The following is a 20,928-nucleotide window of genomic DNA, read 5'->3' as shown; positions in this document are numbered from 1 at the left end:
GAGAGAGAGAGCACAGGCAGGCAGAGGCAGAGAGAGAAGCAGTCTCCCTGTCGAGAAAGGAGCCCCATGTGGGATTCGATCCCAGTACACTAGGATCATGACCTGAGCTGAAGGCAGCCACTTAACTGACTGAACCACCCAGGCATCCCAGGAAGTCATTTTTTAAAAAGCAAATTACGGACCTAAACTCCCTCATACTCTACACTGTGATGATTCATGTCCAAAAATGATGGTGACTCCCAAGTCATCGCAACATTCTCAATCATCAAAGAAAACAAATCTAACAATGTACACCAGAAAAATATGACAGAACACCATGGTAACACATTTTATAGAGACTTTTCACCAAGTATCTGAAACAAAAACCTGAAGAATCACCCAGAACTAATTTAGGGTTATTCAGAAAACGCAGTTAACTACAACACACCCTTCCAAAGCAATGAGGAGAGCCCGAGAACACTGGAATGGGAAGAGACTTTGAGGCATTGATTTCAGTTCGCAAATATACAGACCTTTCTAATTGATGGTTAACATCTGTCAAAATGTTCTTCCTTAAGCCATTCTGGTATCTCTTTAACTCCTACCCACTAGTAAAAATTATCTTCTAAAATAGCTCAAAAGACCATCTCCCATGGTAGGTAAATTACTAACTAGAGTCAGAGGTGGAAGATGTTACTGAGAACAGAGGCAAGAGAAAAACTTTTTAGAATGGGGGAGCTCTGCTGTACCTTGATTGTGGAGATACAATCATATAACCAATTTAATCCAATTTACTTGTATGAAATTACCTAATTCAATTAAACTGTCCAGTTAAAACTTCAGAACCAAGACCATCTCCCATGGTAGGTAAGAGACCTTCAAATATTTGAAAAGTAATATCATATGTTTTCTTAATTCATCCTACTTATATATTTGGATATTTAAGATGGAAATACCTGATCTGGAACGTGCTAGTAAATCTGCTCAGATTTACTAGCTAGGAGGATTTTATAGCTAGGAGGATTTTGTTTTCTTTTTAAAAAAATAATTATTCAACAACTTGAATATAATAAATAGGAACCAAAATAAAAAATAAGTAGATAATTTGATAGTTACTTAGATAACGTCTCAGGTTACAGTCATTCATTTAAGAAGATCATCTTAGATATATTAACTCTCCTTAGTTCCACAGACCTAGAAATGCCCAGTTTTCTATGTAGTGATTTAATATTAGCTCAGAAAATAGTGTTGAAGCTCAAAGAGTTGAAGAGACCCTTTATGAAAGAGTAAATGGAAGCCAAAAGAAGCAATAGATTGGGCATTTGCATAACCATTTTGGAAAGGCACCATTTGCTTAATATACTGACTTGTATTCAGTAGATGCTTCTGTCTCTGTAACATTTGACTGTCTGTTAGTAATAGTAGTAGTTTTGTATCAAGTTGATTAACTGGACCACTAAAGTGGGTAAGATTGGGAAAAGGCATTTTCAAGAGGTACATAGAAAGGCAGACAAATAAGAACATACTTCTTCGTTTCCCTGATAATTACAACAGCAGAATCACATTGCCCTTTCCAGTGCAGCATGATTTGTAAGCTCACTTAATTGCATGTTTCCCACCAGTCGCTATCCTTTATCAGCGTTCTTAGCTAGAATTATTATAGTCCAAAAAACAAAGAAGAAAACAAAAATCACAGAATAACTTCTATATGATTATATCCTTTGGTACCAAAACCCAGGATCCTCTGAATACATTCTTAAAAGAGCAATGTTTTCTTTATAAAGGAGGCTGAATCACTTCTAAAGCTTTTAGACAGCTTTGGCCCTCCTTTGGCCTCTTCCATAAAAAGAAAATATCTAAATAGTTAAATGACTAATAGGCTTATATTTGTAGACCTTTTGACTAGGCATTATTTTTAATCCTGTAGTTGAGGAAAAACTTTAAGTACAAATCTTTAAAAATGAAAAGATATATACAGATAAGAGACCTCATCTAAATTATACCATTGAATTCTGGGGAACTCTGTTTGTTAAAAAAAAATTTTTTTTTAGGAATTTTTTACTGAAGTACTATTTATATGCCATAAAATTCATGAATTTGAAGTGAACAGTTTAAAGAATTTTGGTAATTTCATATAATTAAATTGACTGAACCTCCATAATTGATACACAGAAAAGTTTCCTCGTGCTAAAAAGTTTTTTCATGCTTTTTTGTTATTCAGTAACATTTTCCAATTTTGGCTATAGGCAGTCACTTGATCTACTTTATGTCATCATATTTTTGCTTTTTCTAGAATTTCCTACTGTTGGGATCATATAGTACCTAGTCTTCGGTTTTTAAAATCTTCTATTTACCACATTTTTGAGATCTCTTCATGTTTTTGAGTTATTAAATATTTTGGTCCTTTTTATTGCCAAGTAGTATTTTCATAATAGTGGATATACCACGGTTTGATTAGCCATTCAACTGTTGATACATTTTAGGGTTGTTTCTCTTTTGGCTACTATGAATAATGCTGCTATGAACATTTGCAGCAACATCTTTGTGTGGAAATTTGTTTTTACTTCCCTCGGGTAAAATACCTAGAAGTGGAATAGCTGCGTTCTGTGGTAAATATGTATGTTTAACTTTATGAAGTACTTTCAGACTCCTTTCCAAAATGGCTGTACCATTTTCATTCCTACCAGCAATGTATGGAAGCTCCACATCCATATCAGCATTTACTATTGTCAGTCATTTTAATTTTAGCCGTTCTAGTAGGTATGTATCCTCACTGTGGTTATAATTTACATTTGCCTGACAGCCAGTGATGTTGAATATCTTTATCTGTTTATTTGCTGTATGTCTATCATCTTTTGTGAAGTGTCTGTTTAAATCTTTCCTCTGTTTTAAAAACTTAGCTGTTTGTCTTTTTCTTACTGAGGTGTAAGAATTCTTTATATATTCTGGATTCAGTCTTTTTGTCAGAAATGTTCTGTGAAAATTTTTTCTAGTCTTGGTATGTTTTTTGTTTTCTTAACTGTCTTTTGGAAGAACAAAAGTTTTTAATAATGATGAGAGTCCATTTTAGCTTTATTTCTTCTTCCTTCATGGTTTGTGTTCTTTATATGCTATTTAATAATGTCACAGAAATTTTCTCTTTTTCTTTTCTTCAGAAGTTTAGCAGTTTAGGTTCTGTAAGCCTAAGATTCCTTTTGAGTTAATCCTAATGGAAGGTAAGGATCAGGCTAATATTTTACCCCGTATCGACACCCAATTAGTCTAGTACCACTTGTTGAAAAGATTATTTTTTCTCCATTGAATTACCTTGGTCTCTTTCTCAAAAATGAATTGATCATGTAAGTATGGATTAATTTCTGGACTCATTGTTATCCATTTCCATATATGCCTATGCCTATCCTTATGTGAGATTTACATGGTCTTAATCTATAGCTTTATACTAAGCATTCAAACCAGGTGATAAAATGCCTTCAATTTGGGTATTCTGAGCCCTTTATCTTTTAATATAAATTTTTAATCATGTCAGTTTATTCAGAGAATGTTGCTTGGATTTTGATTGGGATTGCATACAATTTAGAGATTAGAGACTGTAGAGAATTTAGAGATTTAGAGGATTTAGTGTTCAGGGCTTGCACCTCTTTTAAAAAATTTACTCCTGGGTATATTTTATGCTATTTTAAGTGGAGATTTTAAATTTTTTTCATGGTCACTTGTTTGTTATTACATATAGAAATGCTGGTTTTCATTTTGATCTTGTATCCTGCAATCTTCCTCAACTTATTCATTAGATTAATAGCTATTTTGTGGATTCCTTATGGTTTTAGATCTATACCGTCATGTCATCTACAAATAAGGATAGTTTATCTCTCCTTTTCCTACTCGCATTCCTTTTATTTCCTTTGTCTTATTGCACGGGCTAGAACCTTCAGTAAACATTAAATAAAAGACATCCTTGCCCGGTGCCTGAGTGGCTCAGTCAGTTGAGCACTGGCCTTCCCCTCAGATCATGGTCCCAAGGTCCTGGGATCAAGCATCAGGCTCCCTGTTCCGCAGGCAGCTTGCTTCTCCCTATGCCCTCCCTCTTGCTCCTATTCTCTCCTTCCCTCTGACAAATAGATGAATAAAATCTTAAAAAAAAAAAAAGACATCCTTGCCTTGTTCCTGATCTTTGAATGTGATATTAGCTGTAGTTTTTCATAGGAGCCTTTAATTAAGTTTGCTTTTATTCCAAATTTGCTGAGAGGGTTTTTTGTTTTTTTTTTTTTATCATGAAAAGGTTTTTTCACAGGCCTTCCTACATCTATGGCGATGACTATATGGTTTTTCTCCTGTACTCTTGTGATATGGTGTATTGCACTGATGGATTTTCAAGCACATGTAAGTAATTCGCCCTAACCTGGAAAATAAAGGAGAGAACATAAGGGCATAACATAATAATGTCATTAAATGGAAAATGAAAACATATGTCCTAATATTACTTACTTAATACTTAAAAAAAAAATCGGAAAAAAAAATCAAATGCTAGCTATGTGATTTAGTATAGGTTGGAATGGGACCTACTCCACGAGAAAAAAGCAATGTTTTTCCTTTTCTAATTTAAAATTTTTTCAGGTTTATTGGGAGTACTCATTTCTAGTTGTTTTGACAATGCATTAAAAAGCTGACAACTCAGTGCTGCATTTCATTTGTTTGTTGGTTTGTTTTTTTAAATTTTGAGTCATTTGCCTAAAATTACTTTTTCTATAGAAAAAGAACTTGTCTTCAGGTAACTTGTTTGTACCTGATTATGGAGGAAAACTAAATTCCCAGCTAAAAGTTTTACTAGTGATTAAGTCTTCTTTATAATAAAAACAAAAATATTTCTGTGATTAAATTTAACTGTAGTATTGGGCTATTGTATGATACTTTTGATTCTAGGAAAGCTTAATTTCATTCCACAGAGAAAACATTTCGGTGATTAGGGGCAGGACTAAGCACCCATCCCCACAATAACTGAACATAAAATGAAACAATTCATCATGCAAAAAATAGCCTCTAAAAAAATACAGTTTCCTGAAAGGTAAATTATAAAAGTATGCATTTACCCAATCATTTTAAATACCATAATTATACAAGCTGCTCATCAAAAGACTTTTAAGACTCATTAAAATCATAAAACAATTCTAATTAAATCCATATTTAAGTTTCTGTAACCTACATGGTACTTTAAATCAAACAAGAAAAGTTATATAAAAGATCCAATTAATTCTAAGTTTTTGTAAGAATTAAAGCCTAATTACTCTATGATTAAGTTTCTCCAAAATGTAATCATCAATGGCTCTATTCAGAAGAATTAGCCTTCTGTACCCCAGATGCCAGTGGAGAGCTGCAGCCCATCTTTGACACCAGCAACCCTATTCATCTGAAATCAGCCTGACTGGTGGAAACTTTACCTCCACCCCCACTGGGGAACCAAGTGACAAGACCAAACAGAGCTGCATATTTTATACAGATAAATTTCTCCCTATCGGCAGAGGTCCTTAACTGATTAAATGGATTCGTGTTCATTAGCAAATTTAAAAAACACATCCTCAGAGAAGGTTTTGGAAACAATGGTCATTTCAGGGATTCCCAAATTGGTGGTAAAAGATGCACAAGAGAACAATAAGATTTGCAGCTTATGGAGAAAGAGAACTAGGCCTTCTAAGGGGACAGCACTAAAGCATTTCCTTCTAACTAGGCAACTCTTCTTTCTTACTTAGCTACTTGAAATGTTTTTCATTTTTATTAGGCCAACTTCCCACGGGAAAGAAAATAAAAAAGCTCTGTGACATCGCCGCCTCTTGTGTGTTCTCTGAAACTAATTAACCCTATGAAGTTATTAGGGCAGCATCATTTTTTTCTATGACATCACACAAGGTGAAGGTCACTTCTGTAATATCCTTGGCTTCATTCATGTGGTGCATACCCCACAAAATATAATTTATTGTAATTTCCCCAGTGCCCTGATAGCCAAGTGATTAGTTATTATGGTACATAAAAAGTTCAGACGTACAACATATGACTTATAGCCTCTATTTCTGATAATCTAATTTTCTTTTATGGTAAAAAGAAATTTACTATTTATGTTTTATAGATTGTTATTTTGAGAAAATGACTATTTAAAGTCATCTTCATATGGACACTTGCTGATTGCACAGCATCTGCAAGCTGAAACATCCAAATGTTTGGTGTATAAAGGCAGTTCTTTATCCAGCTGACAAGAACTTTTTATGAATGACCCTTGTCTGTGAGAGTGGCAGAATGGTTAAATTAGGCTGGAGCTAACTGCCATCCACCCCACAGACATAAGTGCAAGAAAGGGTGGTTCTGGACAGATGCAGCTAGGTTCAGGATCCCACTACGACAAGATTTCCTTCCCCTCAGGTACACTGTCCTTGACCTGAGAAGCCCCCAACTCTGCCATAAAAAACATTTCCAGACTTTTTAGATGTGAAATTGGCTTTCCTGCATGTTGCTGCATTTAGAGAAGAGACCGTTTAGAGCAATGACCTTTAAATTCCTGTAACAAAGTTTCTTTCTCCTTCTCCTGTTAAATGAATGCTACATGCAAATGGTTATATTAAAAATGTTTTCTGGGGGCAACTGGGTGGGTCAGTCAGTTAAGATTCTGCCTTCAGCTGAGGTCATGATCTCAGAGTCCTGAGATCGAGCCCAGCACCAGGCTCCCTGCTCAGTGGGGAGGCCGCTTCTCCCTCTTCCTCTGCCCCTCCTCCTGCTCATGCACACTTTTTCTCTCTCTCTCACACACACACACATAAATAAAATCTTTTAAAAAAATAAAAATAGGGGCGCCTGGGTGGCTCAGTGGGTTAAGCCTCTGCCTTCAGCTCAGGTCATGATCTCAGGGTCCTGGGATCAAGCCCCATATCGGGCTCTCTGCTCAACAGGGAGCCTCCTTCCCCCTCTCTCTGCTTGCTTGTGATCTCTCTCTCTCTGTCAAATAAATAAATAAATAAATAAATAAATAAATCTTTAAAAATAAAAATAAAAAATGTTTTCTGGCCCAGTTGGTTTGAGATGTTCATCTGAAGGGTGAGGTTAGCACAGTCACCACAGAAAGTAAACCTGAACAGGCTTTGGTAGATGAAAAAAATGGGTGATCAATGTATCCTGCTCTGGTAAAGACAGAAACACATGAGTGAAGCTGTATCTACGCATGGTAGACTGCCAGGACCCACGGGAAGCCTGTCTGTATCAGGTGTGAAGTCGGACCACAACTCTGATCCCTAGTAAGCTACAGAGCTAATAATAATGGCTCTTAATTATTCAGTACTTACTAAACACTTTACACAAATTGACTCATTCAGTCCTCACAATTATGAAGTAGTTGGTATTATATCACATTTTATAACTAAAGAAACTGAAGCTCAGAGAAGTTAAGTAATTTGTCCTAAGTTACATGCTAGTAAGTGGCTCTAGTATTTATACTTTCAAACATGTATGTTGCTCTTTCAATTATTTTTATTCTGTATTTATTTAATAGCAAATGTTTACATCTAACTTTAGATGTACCAGGCACTCATCTAAGAGTTTTACATACATTAAATCTACTTAGTTCTCACAACAGTCCTACGAAATATGTACTGTTATTACTTCCATTTTTCAGACTAAAAAACCAAGGCACAGATAGACTGAGTAACTTGCAAAGGTTATGAAACTACTAAATGGGAGAGGCTGGGTTTGAAAAAAAGATGGTCTCGTTCTGGAGAGTCCATACTGTGTACTACCTCCTGTTTATTTCTTCTGTTGTCTCTTAATGCCTAGCAAAGTCTCTCCTTAAAGATTTAGCCGGTCCCACTTGTTCTAAGGGTAAACAGAAGAGATTGTTTCTGGCAAAGCACAAAAAGGTGTTGAGTCTAGGCATGGGGATGTGGAGGGAGGAGGTAAGGAGGAGCAGAAAGAAGATCATCTGCACAAGCGAACCCAAGGTAAAGGCAAAACCAATAGAAGCAGAACAGATGGTCAGTGTTCTCCCATAAACAATGGTTCTCCTTCTAGTACTCCTCACTTTGGATCTATTGGTTTCATTCTTCTAAGTGAGGAGCAGCCTCTCATAGACCATCTGCTTTCTTTGCTCTCCCCAGGCTTCCCACCACCCCAATTGCTGAAGACCATTCTTTCATTGGCTTCCATACCACTATCCTAGCTTTTCTCCTAACATTTTGACCACCTCTCTTGGTGGGTTTATTTTTGATTGGGCTACTTCTGCTTTCCTCTCTATAAGTAGAGAGTATCCTCCACTCAGTTTTTGATCTGTGCGCTTTCCTCTCTCATTGACAGCCTAATGGGTTTAACTATCACTGTAAGGCTGGTGACCTCCATTTCTGTATTCTCTTCAGAATGCCAACCCCCCATCTCTAGCTATGTGAGACATAGTCTCACTGAGACATCCTGTTACCTCAGATCTTAGAACTCTGAAATGAAGTGATTTGTATGTCTCCAAACCCATCCCCTGCCATCCCCTCCTGTCACCATCAGGCCAAAGCAGGATAACCTGAAACCGATCGACCTCACCTCCTCACTCACCGTTACTCACTTCCGTCTTTGTCTCTGCTCATGTTCTTTCATCCAACAAGTTTCCATCTTACTCCCTGCTACAGACTGCATGTATGCATTCTCCCAAAATTCACACACTGAAACCTCATCCCCGATGTGATGGTGTTTGGAGGTGGCAACTTTGGGAGGCAAACAGTCATGAAGATGGGATTAGTGCCCTTATAAAAGAGACCTCAGAGAACGAATTCCCTTGTTCCTTCCACTATGTGAGGACACAGTAAGAAGACAGCTGTCTGTGACCCAGCAAGTAGCTTCTCAGCTGGTGCTATGATCTTGTACTTCTCAGCCCCTAAAACTTTGAGAAATGAATGTTTGTTGTTTACTAGCCACCCACTATATGGTATTTGGTTTTAACACCCCCAAACAGACGAAGACACTCTTTAATCCTCTCCATATTTATAGACAAAATCTTCTCTGATTACTTCAGCTCTCAGGGACTCTCAACTCTTTCACATTCAATGTCTATATCCCAAAATGCAACATCTAATTACTTCAGTCTTGCATTTTTTACCATGTATTCACCTGGGTCCTAAACTAATCTTAGTGGAGTATATATACTGTACATCAGGACTGGGGTACTGTCTGAACATCATTCTACCAAATCTTCATTATAGCTCTGTGGGGTTTCATTCTCTAAATTAGAGATAAAAATTAAGATTTTCATCTTAAGAGATTAAGAGAGATAAAGTGGCTTAAAGTCATGGGGCAAAACAGCAAAGGTAAAATTCATACCCATTTTTGTTTGTGGACAAATCAGATCTTTCCCCTTTCTGTTGACCGAGTCCAGTTTCTTTAAACTAATTTTCTAAATCCCTGAATTGGATTTCTTTTCCCTATGAAAGAATTTGGGTTATGATCTGGAGCATACATGTGACCACCTTCAGTCTTGTCTTAGACAACATAAGGCATAAATAAATACATAAATGTAGCATCAGTGGTTTCTATTTAAAAACCCAAGAGGTTCTAATATACATTTTGAATTTATTTCATATTATCAATGTAGAACAAAAATATATTACTACAACTTTAAAAATTTTATGCAATTTGAAATATTTGAGAATCAATTATTTCATATATGCTATAGTCATTATAATACCTGTCTGTGTAAAATTAATGTTTAAAAATATGATTATTATTTATAGCACCTCAGACAAGTTTAATTTGACTAATCCATCATCAGTTTAGAGCTCTCATCTTGAAGCCTCTTCTACTTTAACAGAATATGGCTCCATTAGTACCTAGTGATTTTACTGATGGATAATTTCAATGCCAGTGGTGGGAGATGCTGTTGAAGATCTGCCCATGGTCCCTCAGAGTCCCGTACCATTTCTGTGCCCTGCAGGCCGACCAGCAGTGGCCAGCACCTGCAACTTAGAAGGAGGGCTGCTTTTAGGCTGCTGGAATCTACCCTGCCAGTATGGAACATTCTAAATAGAACTGGAGCTTGAACGCATGACCACTGACCTTTGACCTGGATGAAGTTACACATCTCATTCTACCAACTACCAAATTAAACCAACCCATAAAGAAAAAAAAATTCTTATACCAGAAAAACTATGATTTCCTGCTCCTATTCCTTGTCATTCTGCTTCCTTTTATGGAAAGTCCTTTTCTCAATTTGTTCTCCCCTGCCATATTCCCCACTTAGAGAGCACACTTCTATCACTCCTCAGATCTGCTTTTTCCCAGGACCTTAAACGATATATCTTTTTTTAATTTTTAGGGATTGTTCCTCTTTATTAAACTACAGTAGTATCTGTATAAAAAGTATTTTGCCAAAACATGATCTATAAAACCTAAAAAAATGAGGAGAATAGGTGTTTGAGTCTGTGAGGGTGACCCATAGAATCCTTGGTCAATACAAGGACAGGAAGCAGTGGCCATTGAGTAAGGTACCTTTCTTTAATAAAACGTAGTAGGGTCTCAGTGCCCTTAGCCTTGTTCTTGGCATATGCAGGAGTAAGCGAGCCTCTACCCAGCTGCTGAACACTGAAGGTCTACTGTTTGTTCCATCTCTTGCAACTAAAATATGAATATAAGGATTGTAAAAATGGGGACAGATAGAGGAGAAGAAAAAAAAATATATCACAAGGGTAGCTTATGTGGGAGGTTAGAGGTCTTGGCCTGCTATGCTACATGAACAAAGGAAGGGGAGGACACATCTCTCTATTGTTTGCATATGCTGGGCTTAAAAAGTGACTACTATTATGCTTAAGAGGTAAATTGGAGAGGGAGACAAACCATGAGAGACTGTGGACTCTGAAAAACAAACTGAGAGTTTTGGAGGGGAGGAGGGCGAGTCTGGTGGTGGGTATTATGGAGTGCACGTATTGCATGGAGCACTGGGTGTGGTGAATAAGCAATGAATGCTGGAACACTGTAAAGAAAACACAATAAAATGGGGGGAAAATCCAAAAGGAAAGAATACAGTGAACCTCCCCAGGTGGCAGATCCAATATAGATTCAGTGTTTATCAAGATTTCCCCTCATTTGTTTCATCTTTTCCTTCCTTCCTATTCTGAAGTGTATTAAAGCAAATCAATGAGGAAAAAAAAAAAAGGAGGTAAATTATGCCAACCGTGTGGCTTAGGTGGTTATTTCTGCCAATGTAAGGGACCTCACTAGAGACAGGAGGAACAGGTTGTCAACCTCTGCAATGTCAGTGCTTTTTGTTTCTGGGTGGAGAGGCTTCAACATCAGGAAACACACCAAAGCAGATGTCAAGGACTGGGGAGAGTGTGGGTTCCCAAACAGAATTAAAAGTATGGCAAAAGTTGGTGCCTTTTTATCTAAAAGTTGGTGTAATAGAACCTAGTGACTAGGGTCAGTCTGGGAAGGAGCCTCAACACTGAGTTATATCATCATTGCACGTGAAGCACCACCGCAAGTTTCACTGTAGTTTTTGTTTGTGAACTCAGTGCAATGAACTAATACAGAACAATGAATGCTCCAGCTGACTAGACTAGCCACAAATTGTCCTGGATATGCTAACTGCTGCCTAACAGGAGCTGTTGCTTTATTTTTTCTCTTGTCTTTATTTAAGTTCTGTGCCAAGTCACACGCTCTACTGACTGAGCCCGTCAGGTGCCCCAAATAGTGTCTTTCTCTCTCTTTTTTTTTTTTTTTTTTTAATAAATTTCACACCCAGTGTGGGGCATGAATTCATAACTGGAAGATCAAGAGTTGCATGCCCTATGGACTGAGCCAGGCTGAAACACTTGCCCTTGATTGCTCTGTCTCAAATCCTTTTGTTCTGAGATGGTAGTCTTCAATTTGGAGCATCATGGGTGGTATTTTAGCATCATTCCCAAGATACTGGTATCACTGTTCACAACTGTCCCCATCTGTCCTCAGGGGAACAAAGGCTCTAGTTATAATAATGGCATCCATATGTACACACAGAGAGACATGTAAGTTCATTATTTCTAACAGAAGTACAGAAATTTCCAGAAATAAAGCATTACCTGCCATTTTCGTGATGAACACTTACAATAGAGTGCATAAATGCTTCAGTTTACAGAAATAGACCTTCCTGAACCCTCCCAGTGATTAATTAGAAAGCCTATCTTACAGATTTTTCTCTCAGGTGTAGTAACCTTATAGCCCTTTACCATTAAGAACTAATAAATAAATGCTTGGTTAAGCATAAACAGAGTGATAGGCAGTGAAAGAGTGATGATCTTGGTTTTTATGCAATATGCTCACTCTGTCATTTTACCTTGGAGGACAAAATAATATACAGAACTAAAAGTTACAAAAGCAACTACAGTGAGCAGTTTGTTATTATCCACTTAAAAAATGTTAATAGCCCCCACTGTGAAAGATCATCTTTGTGATTAATCATGTGATATCAAAATTAATTTTAATAAATAAAAATTCATTATTTTAAGAAAGCATTTCAAATTCTGCAATTAAACTGAAGACATGTATTGGGTAAAGACATCTAGAGGGTGACCAGATGTTTAAATATACTGTTAAAAAAAAAAAGAAGGAAGTAAATGAGATCACAAAGTGGGTACTCAGAATCAAATGGAAGCCTGCCCATTTAGCAGATATTTGAGTATCTGATTTGTACAAATGTTTAAGTGACCTATCATATTAAATATAATGCCTCACCTCCTTCCCATAGATTTTACGCCAGTAAACCTACATAACTGCCAAAGGGTCCCATCATTCTCTCTTTTTAAATAAACTTCAGAAAGTATTATGTCAAGCTGGGAGCTTTGACAATCATGAAATGTTATCTTAATCTTCAAAATTTTAGCTTCTGTCATGAAAATGACAATAAAAAGTAGCTAATGCCATTTATAGCTATGCAATCAGAATCCCACAAACATGACAGTATATTCAGAAAAAAAAATCAAAGTAGGTGATGACAAAATATTGGGATAACTAGCTAAATCTGTAAAGAACTAATTCATCTTTACAAGGATCTTTAGAGCAGCAACAAATTATTTTACAAAATCTAGGACACAGTATGTGAGTCAGATCATTCACTTTCATTATTGGGGCAATGTGGGTTATGAAAATCCGAGAAATTTGTACTACTTTGAAAATTGCCAGTTCAGTCAAGGATTTCCTTTCAACCAAAATAGTGACTTGAGACATACACTAAAATATATTCTTACTGTAAAATAAAAGTTTGCATCTACATTTTTTCTCTTTCAAGCCCACATAAAATATCTCTCAAAGATGTTGCCTTATATCTTAAATAATTCCTAAATAAAAAATTACCTTGGATCTGAAAGCCCTGGATTATGAGTGAACAGGGAATAAAAGAGCTACCTAAAAATAGCACAGTTGAGTCTATGCAAATCCTCTTTCCCCTACACTGATCTTTAGCATGGCACTTGCATTCAAACAAATGCAAAAAACTAAAGACCATCAAGTTAAACTGTAAGCTCTTTATGCAAAAATAACTTTAGCTTTCTTTGTAATTCTTCCAAAGATTAACATTGTGCCACTGGGAGCATCCTACCTATACTGATTGTTAGGGCCAATTTAATGTTAAAACCTGTTTAACTATTAGGGCCTGCTTAGCCAGAGCAGCTCCATATTGCCTAGGTAGCCATATTGTTATTTACATCCATGGACTTCATTCCGGGAATAAACGCCGCAGTAGGTCCTGGTATGGTTCCGGGTATCGATTCCGGGAGTAAACGCCTTAACAATAGAAGTCACGTACCTTGGGTCTGCGGTTACGCCCTATAAAACCAGCCTGTGAGATCGGGAGGGGGTCGCTCTCTCCGGAGGCGGCCCTGGCGGGTCGGTCTGACTTCTAATGCTTGGCATAGAATAAAGCTTCACATAACTTTCACTTTGTCTCAGTCTCGTTCCCCTGGCTGGTCAGCCTAACTTCTAATGCTTGGCATAGAATAAGGCTTTGCATAACTTTCACTTTGTCTCAGTCTCGTTCCTTTGATAACGGACCCCAACACTGATCAACTGGGTTTTACCTACCCCCTTCCCCGGGAAGACATGAAAAGGAATATACAAAAGACGAAATCAGAAAAATACTCCAATTCATATCCTTTTTTCTGGACATTTAAAACTGTTCATTCATAAAACTGTTTATATGCTTTCATCTATAGAGGGCAGTTAATAGTCACTAAAATCCCACTACCCAGAAATAACTTCAATATTTGGTGTATGTCTCTCTAGTCATCTACATTTATACATGGACATGGAGATTTTTTTTTTCAATGGGATAATTCTATAAATGCTGGCTTTTATAACAAAGAAAGAAATGAAGTGAAAGAGAAAAAAAATTGAATTCAGAGAAATATTCCTTCACTGAGTTGTTAGAATTCCTTTAAAATTCCTTGAAATTTTAGGGGAAAAAAATACTATGAAAGAGCTCTTAAGGGGCTGAAATTGGTACTTAAAGTCTCTCTGAAAAAAAAAAAAAAAAAAAAAAAAAAGTGTCTCTGCAAGCTGATGGTAAAGGATATGCTAACACATCAATGGTCCTGCCTACAGCTTCCATTTTTCTCCAGCATTCAATAGTTCATATATGTCTGTGTGCACATGTATATATATTTTTTCACTTTCAAGGTTTATAAGACTCAACCATATAACTGGATTTCCATAATTGTTTAATCTTACATATTTTTACCAGTTATTTTATTTGAATTCATCTTTTGCTACTAATAATTGTCACGAGTGCTATAATCCCTAAATTCTTACCTGCTTAAGAATGTTATCTTTATATTTGAAAGATAACTTGCTTATGAATGGAATTCTTAGATCATATTTTCTTGCCCCTGGAAACTAACAGACACAGTCCCACTGTTCTCTGTCATTAAGTGCTGCTTTGAAGTAGTTTAAGACACACCTGGTTTTCCCCCTTTTATAAGACTCACTTTCTCAGCTAGGATGCCCAAATAATTTTATCTTTAAATATCAGAAATTGTATTAGTGAGTAAATAATAATGTTTGGTATTGATTATACCATATTAATTTTTCTTACATTGAAGAGACCCTTGATTATACAAATCAGATCTTTCTTTTAGGAATTTTTTTTCCATTTGTTCTGCTGTTTTCTTCAGAAGTTTTTTTGACTGTTGAATCTCCTTTGTCTGCCATATCTATCATTTTCTTTATACTAATTTTTACATAATTTTTTCCTAATTTGGTTTGTGAGATTTATCTTCCACAATTTAATTCCTCAATTCTGATCCCGATGACTTTGTTTTCAGGAGTAAACAGTTGACTCTTGAACAACATAAAGGTTAGGGGCACAAACCCCTGCACAGTTGAAAATCTATATATAAATACTGACTCCTCAGAAACTTTACTGATAGCGCATTATTGATGGAAGCCTAACCAATGACATGGCAATCCGTATGATATAGATTATATGTTATATTCTTAAAGTAAGCTAGGAAAAAAAAAACACTTTAAAGAAAATCAAAAGGAAGAGAAAATATAATTATAGTACTGTTAAAAAAAAAAAAAAAGGCAGATCTGCATAGTTCAGACCCATGTAGTTCAAGGGCCAACTGGATATTTTAATTTTTATTGCCTTTCATGGGGTTTGCATGTCTATGATGACTTCTAGTTTTCTTTCATTTTTACCCCTGAGCTTTCCAGCTCAGTTTCATCTTCTTTTACTTCATTGTATCATTTTTTTGAATTGTCCTTTGACTGTTTTCAAGAGGCCATGTTGTCTGTAATTTGAGACTCTGGGGAATTATTTTTTTTTAACTTCCTTTGTTTCTCTGTGCCATGCCTCTTCAGATACATATTCTTCATTTGTCTTCATCTTTCCTTTTATTCACAAGTTTGTTTTATGCCCAGGTCATAGTTAGGATTTTAATGCTAATAAAGTAAGCAAGATACCTTCTTAAGGGCAGTCTATTTTTATTTGTGCTCTGTGGCTTCCTCAAGCCTCTTTAAAAATATATATACTTTTATTTATATATATTTACTCATATATATACTCTTACATATACATTTACTCTCTATATTTATATATATGTGTGTGTGTGTGTGTGTGTGTGTGTACTCTCTCTGCATATACTCTTGTCTTCATCAAGAGTCTTCTAATACTCGTATCATGAATATCTTGAGGTCAGTGTTAAGAACTTTTCATCCAATGCCTCAGTAGTTCTCACACATCAAAGGTTTCCCAAAAACTCATATCATAGGTTTTAGTGCTTATCTCTCACACTCCTTCAGGCTCCTCTACAGAGTCTAATCACTGCTCATCAACCATTTGTGGTCTAACCTTTTACTCCATTTCTGTCTCCAAGTGACATGTGATGTTTGTGAAAATAGTTTTAGGGGATTAAGACTGCTCTGGAATGGAGGAATAAGCAGAGGATCAAATACCACATTACTGTTCCTTTTTGGTTAGAGAAGTGGAGGGCATATTTTAAAGGTAGTATCCTTTTTAGTTATTTATTTTGACATGGTTTTATGTTTTATATCACGGATTATTGTGTTTCTTTTACTCTCCAATTCAGATATTGAATCAGCAATGTTCTTTCCTCCTAATTAGGTTTCAGTTATATCTAGGGGCTCCCTAGTTGCCTGTGGCCAAGAACTCTAATATAAATAAAAATGCAATATCATTTTCTGTTCTATTATAATTATCAACTGAGTTGAACAAAACTCACTGAGATGACTATTAAACTACGATAGAAACTTTATGAAATGTGTGGTCCCTGAAAGTACTTTTTACATCAGTTCTTAAACAATCCAAGGTATCAGAAAGAGGTAAGCTTACATATCACTGTCTTTTTAAAAGCATACTTTCCTAGACCTTAGAACTTTCCCAAGCCACTCTGCCCTGGCTGTGGTCTACCCTAATTATCTTTGGCAATGAAGGAAACTAACAGGCATCTTCTCAGCTCCTGCTCCTCTTCTAGTGTGTTGTAACTGAAGACTCAGGCAGATAAAGGACTATTCTTCTAACTAGAACAAGTTTGGCTTGAACTTGTTTACTTTGTTAAGTGTAATATTCTCAGGTATCTGCAAACATTCTTTCCCTGTTTCTGTGGTGCCTAAACACACAAGAACATCACAGGGAAAAGGGTTGTTGGTTTGTTTTACTAGTTTTTATTTACGTATTTGAGAGCGAGAGGGAGAGCGCAAGTAGGGGGCAGAGGCAGAGGGAGAAGCGGACTCCCAGTGGAGCAGGGAATAAGATGTGGGGCTCCATCATGACTTGAGCCAAAGGCAGATGCCCAACCAACTGAGCCACTAAGACACCCTAAAAGGAAGTTTTAAACACAATTACCATGTAATATATTACCATGTAATATATACAACATGGTGAGTAAATAATAATGTATTGCATATTTGAAAGTTGGTAAGAGAGTAGATCTTAAAATTCTTCATCACAAGAAAAAAAAATTTCCTAACTTTATATAGTGACAGATGTTAACTAGACTACTGTGTGGTGATCATTTGGCAATATACACAATATTGAATCATTATGTTGTGCACCTTAAACTAACAATGTTCTGTGTTAATAATAAACAATTGTATAATTGTAATAATACAATTATACTTAAAAATAACTTAAAAATACTTAAAAATAACTGTGTAATAATAAACAATTGTAACAGGTAGGGGAAAGATACTACCTTCAAGAATGATAAAAACTGATTGCATTCATCTCCTTCAGTTTCTAATTTTTCATGTACCTCCAGGATATAGGGAGGCTCCAAGTAAAACACTTCTTTGCTTTACAGTCAGGCAGAACTTACTCTTTAGGTCATGAAAATCCATGTTTTAGGCTACATTAAGATCTATGATATTGGTCTCAAATCAGACATAGTTAAACAATTATAGCCACTGACAGTTAATCATTGTACAAAGCTATCAAATATGTAAGGCCATATAGGTCATAGGTTTGTTTTTTTTTTTAACTAAGAATATCTGAAATATTTATAAAACAAATGATTTGTAGTAGGTGTACTGGTTTGTAGTACTATAATATAGTGTATTTTCCAGCATAATTAATACACTTTAAATATCTGTTTCAGCTGAAGACTTAAAATATTAACAAGTATTGTTTCAGGGGAAATATCATTAAAGCTAATTTAGAAAATCTAAAGCAGAACAACACTTTACAGATGAACCACGGTTACATAAAACAAACAAAATAACAGGTCTCATGTACTTTTACTTACAGGGAGACCCACTCCAAGATTCTAATGAGAATTCTGAGCACACAGTAAGAGAGAACCCTTATCTCTGTGAATGACTTGAAAGTACAAAGCTTGAGTTGGAATTAACATCTCTTAATAAGCAGCTCAGCTCAACATTTATTGTACATATAGCACAAGGCAATGAGTGAGCTGGTATGTGGTAAAAACAGATATGTAAGACAGATCTGAAGGAGTGAACGAGCTAGTAACTTCGAGATAAAGTATGCGTCCAGGTCACTGCTACAGAAGGCAGAAGGTGGTGATGCTGCGAATGGTACAAACAAAAGGCTGGAGGAGCAGAGAGGACAGAAGATCGACCTATTGAAACTACAATCTAGCTGGAAGTTCATGGAGTAGGCGTCATGCCCGAGGGAGAGTTTGAGCTGAATCTTAGAGAAGATAGGACTTGGGCCTATGAAGGGCACAGTATGATCTAAGTCATGGAATGTGAAAACACCAGAGTATTTATGAACAAATGGAACACAGCTTGTCCAAGGGGATATGTGTAAGAGGTGGAGGATTAAGTGTTTACATCTGAACATGGACTGCGGGTTATTCACATAAGAAAAAGTGGTTTCCCAGTTTCCCTCTACATTCAGAATCACCCTGGGGTTCCAGTCAAATTCCAGTTCTCAGGCCCATCCCAGAGATTTTTCTGCACATTTGCATTTTCAGTGAGCACTTTAATGTGTGGTCCACATCCCACACCTGTGTGGGACTTGGAAAGCAATTCTTCTGGCGTTAGAATATATTTTTAGGTAATAGAAATTTTGCATGTTTTTTGAGCAGTGAAATTTTGCTTACAGAAACTGGTTGTTTGGATTTGTTTATGGCACTAAATTTTTTTTCTAATATGAAAACAGATAATCAGCTCTTAAAAGAATACTGATAAAATGTAATCTGTCTCTCTCTCTCTCTCTCACACACACACACACACAGAGGAATAGCATGCACCTCCAGATACAAGAAATTTCTCTCCCACCAAAAAGAGTGTTCAGAAAATAGGCAGTGCAAGCCCAAGAATTCTGCAGAGTTTGAAGTGTCTGTATTCAGAAGCAGCGTGAGACATCAAATGTTCTGCACATCAGTAGGTTTGGATAGAAAAGAAATTTAAATAAGGGACAAACTATGCTGTGGGGCCGTAAGGAGGACTTATATGGAATCTGACCTGTCAGTGTTGAGTTGAAAAGGGGTGTGCTCATGCTTACATAAATCTTCATGCTGCTTTTACTAATTAACATGTGTAAAAATCATGGGAAAATTTTCCACAGGGATGATGCCTCTCCTACCCCTTTATAATTCATTTTTCTTCTAAGTTTTTTTTAATGGTGGTTAGAATCCTGCAATAGGAATCACATTCTGGATTTTTTTTGACAGCATTGCCACATTTTCATCCTTTTGGTGTTTCTTAATTTCATACTCTGCATTTTGACAGCTCAACCCTGTTGATTAATGCCTTGTAGGAACCCCTATATGGCCTGCCTGTTAGCGATCTAATTTTGTGCTGGAATGCCTGGGCTGGTATGTTGAACTGATTCACCACCCAGGTGGCTACATTTGGACTAAATGAGCTGTGAAGGGTTTCATCTTTGCCCATCACAGTCTTCCTTAGCTGAGCCCCCACAGTATGCAGCCACCGCTTCGACATGATTTGTCACAACCCATCAATAGAAAATAAATTATTGCCGTTCTCACTTGTCAATGGGCTTGTCTTCACTTCAGCTGGCCTAATGATTGGAAGCTCAAAGGGAACATTTCCCATTTTTGTGGAGCATGATTATGACCGAATGCACTGCTCCCCTATGCATCTTGGCCAGTAAAAACACGTAGGGAAAGCAAATTAATTGGCTGTTTTGCGCCAGTGATTAGAACATTACACTCGAAGTCTGCAGAAACTGATATTAGGCAAGCAAGATTAGGTCGGTTTTGACTTTTATTTGCTTAGTGCAACATGATTAGCAACTGCTTCATTCAAGGTTAGTGCACTTGCTGCTGCAGGAGAAAATCTTCATCAGATAATGATACTGCATACCTTTAAGCTGATAAGCATGTTCCAGGCAGAAATCAAAAATCTCTTTGGGAAGGAAGCAAATGAGGAGATGTAACAGAGAACTCATCAAATGGCTTTAGAGTCATTCTTATGTCTGGCACTTTTGAAAATTATATTCCTAGGAAACCCGCTTTGCAAGCTATATTTGCAGAATGTAGAGGTGGTAATTGTGTCAGTTCACGAGACAAAGAATAAAAGGACCCAAGGAGCAACACAAAGTAGAAGGTGACACCTTTCAATGAACTAACTGAAAATGAGCTTGCATTAAAAGAAACCGAAACTCTTTTTTTCTTCTTCTTCTTTTTTTTTTTTTTTTTTTTTTTTTTACAAACTACAGCGAGAGCAAGAAGAGCAAAAGATACAATGGCAGAGCATCAAGTAAGACCTCATAATTAAATTCAGAGATACAGTAGATCAAAGAGGAAACTTTAGTAAAAAATTAGGTCTAGGGTATGAATTAGATTTCTCTGTTAACAGCTTTGCCTGCAGTATCATGATGAGAGTCTTTACCTAACAGAACAATAAACAAAGATGTAGTGTACCAGGAAAAGAATGTCTGACACCTTAATTTTTTAAAAATATGATATTGTTTTAGATTTTGGCCATGTCCACAAAACTAAGCAGTTTATTTTTTTAAATTAT

The 20,928-nt window shown here is 36.4% G+C and overlaps 1 protein-coding gene and 1 long non-coding RNA gene across 3 annotated transcripts in view; one reads left to right on the top strand and one right to left on the bottom strand.

Moving 5' to 3' along the window:
- The window catches only part of KIAA0825 (KIAA0825 ortholog), a 426,841-nt gene that overhangs the window by 40,746 nt on the left and 365,167 nt on the right, over window positions 1-20,928 (bottom strand). The window lies entirely within an intron of this gene.
- The window catches only part of LOC123938156, a 105,669-nt gene that overhangs the window by 73,281 nt on the left and 11,460 nt on the right, over window positions 1-20,928 (top strand). For both annotated transcript variants that reach the window (XR_006817679.1, XR_006817680.1), the window contains one exon: window positions 4,256-4,356. This is a non-coding gene — a long non-coding RNA (uncharacterized LOC123938156). The remainder of the gene's footprint in view (window positions 1-4,255; window positions 4,357-20,928) is intronic.

The sequence above is a fragment of the Meles meles genome, chromosome 3 (genome assembly GCF_922984935.1).
Source record: "Meles meles chromosome 3, mMelMel3.1 paternal haplotype, whole genome shotgun sequence".
NCBI classification, from domain to species: Eukaryota; Metazoa; Chordata; class Mammalia; order Carnivora; family Mustelidae; genus Meles; species Meles meles.
This window is presented reverse-complemented; position numbering and strand designations above follow the sequence as displayed.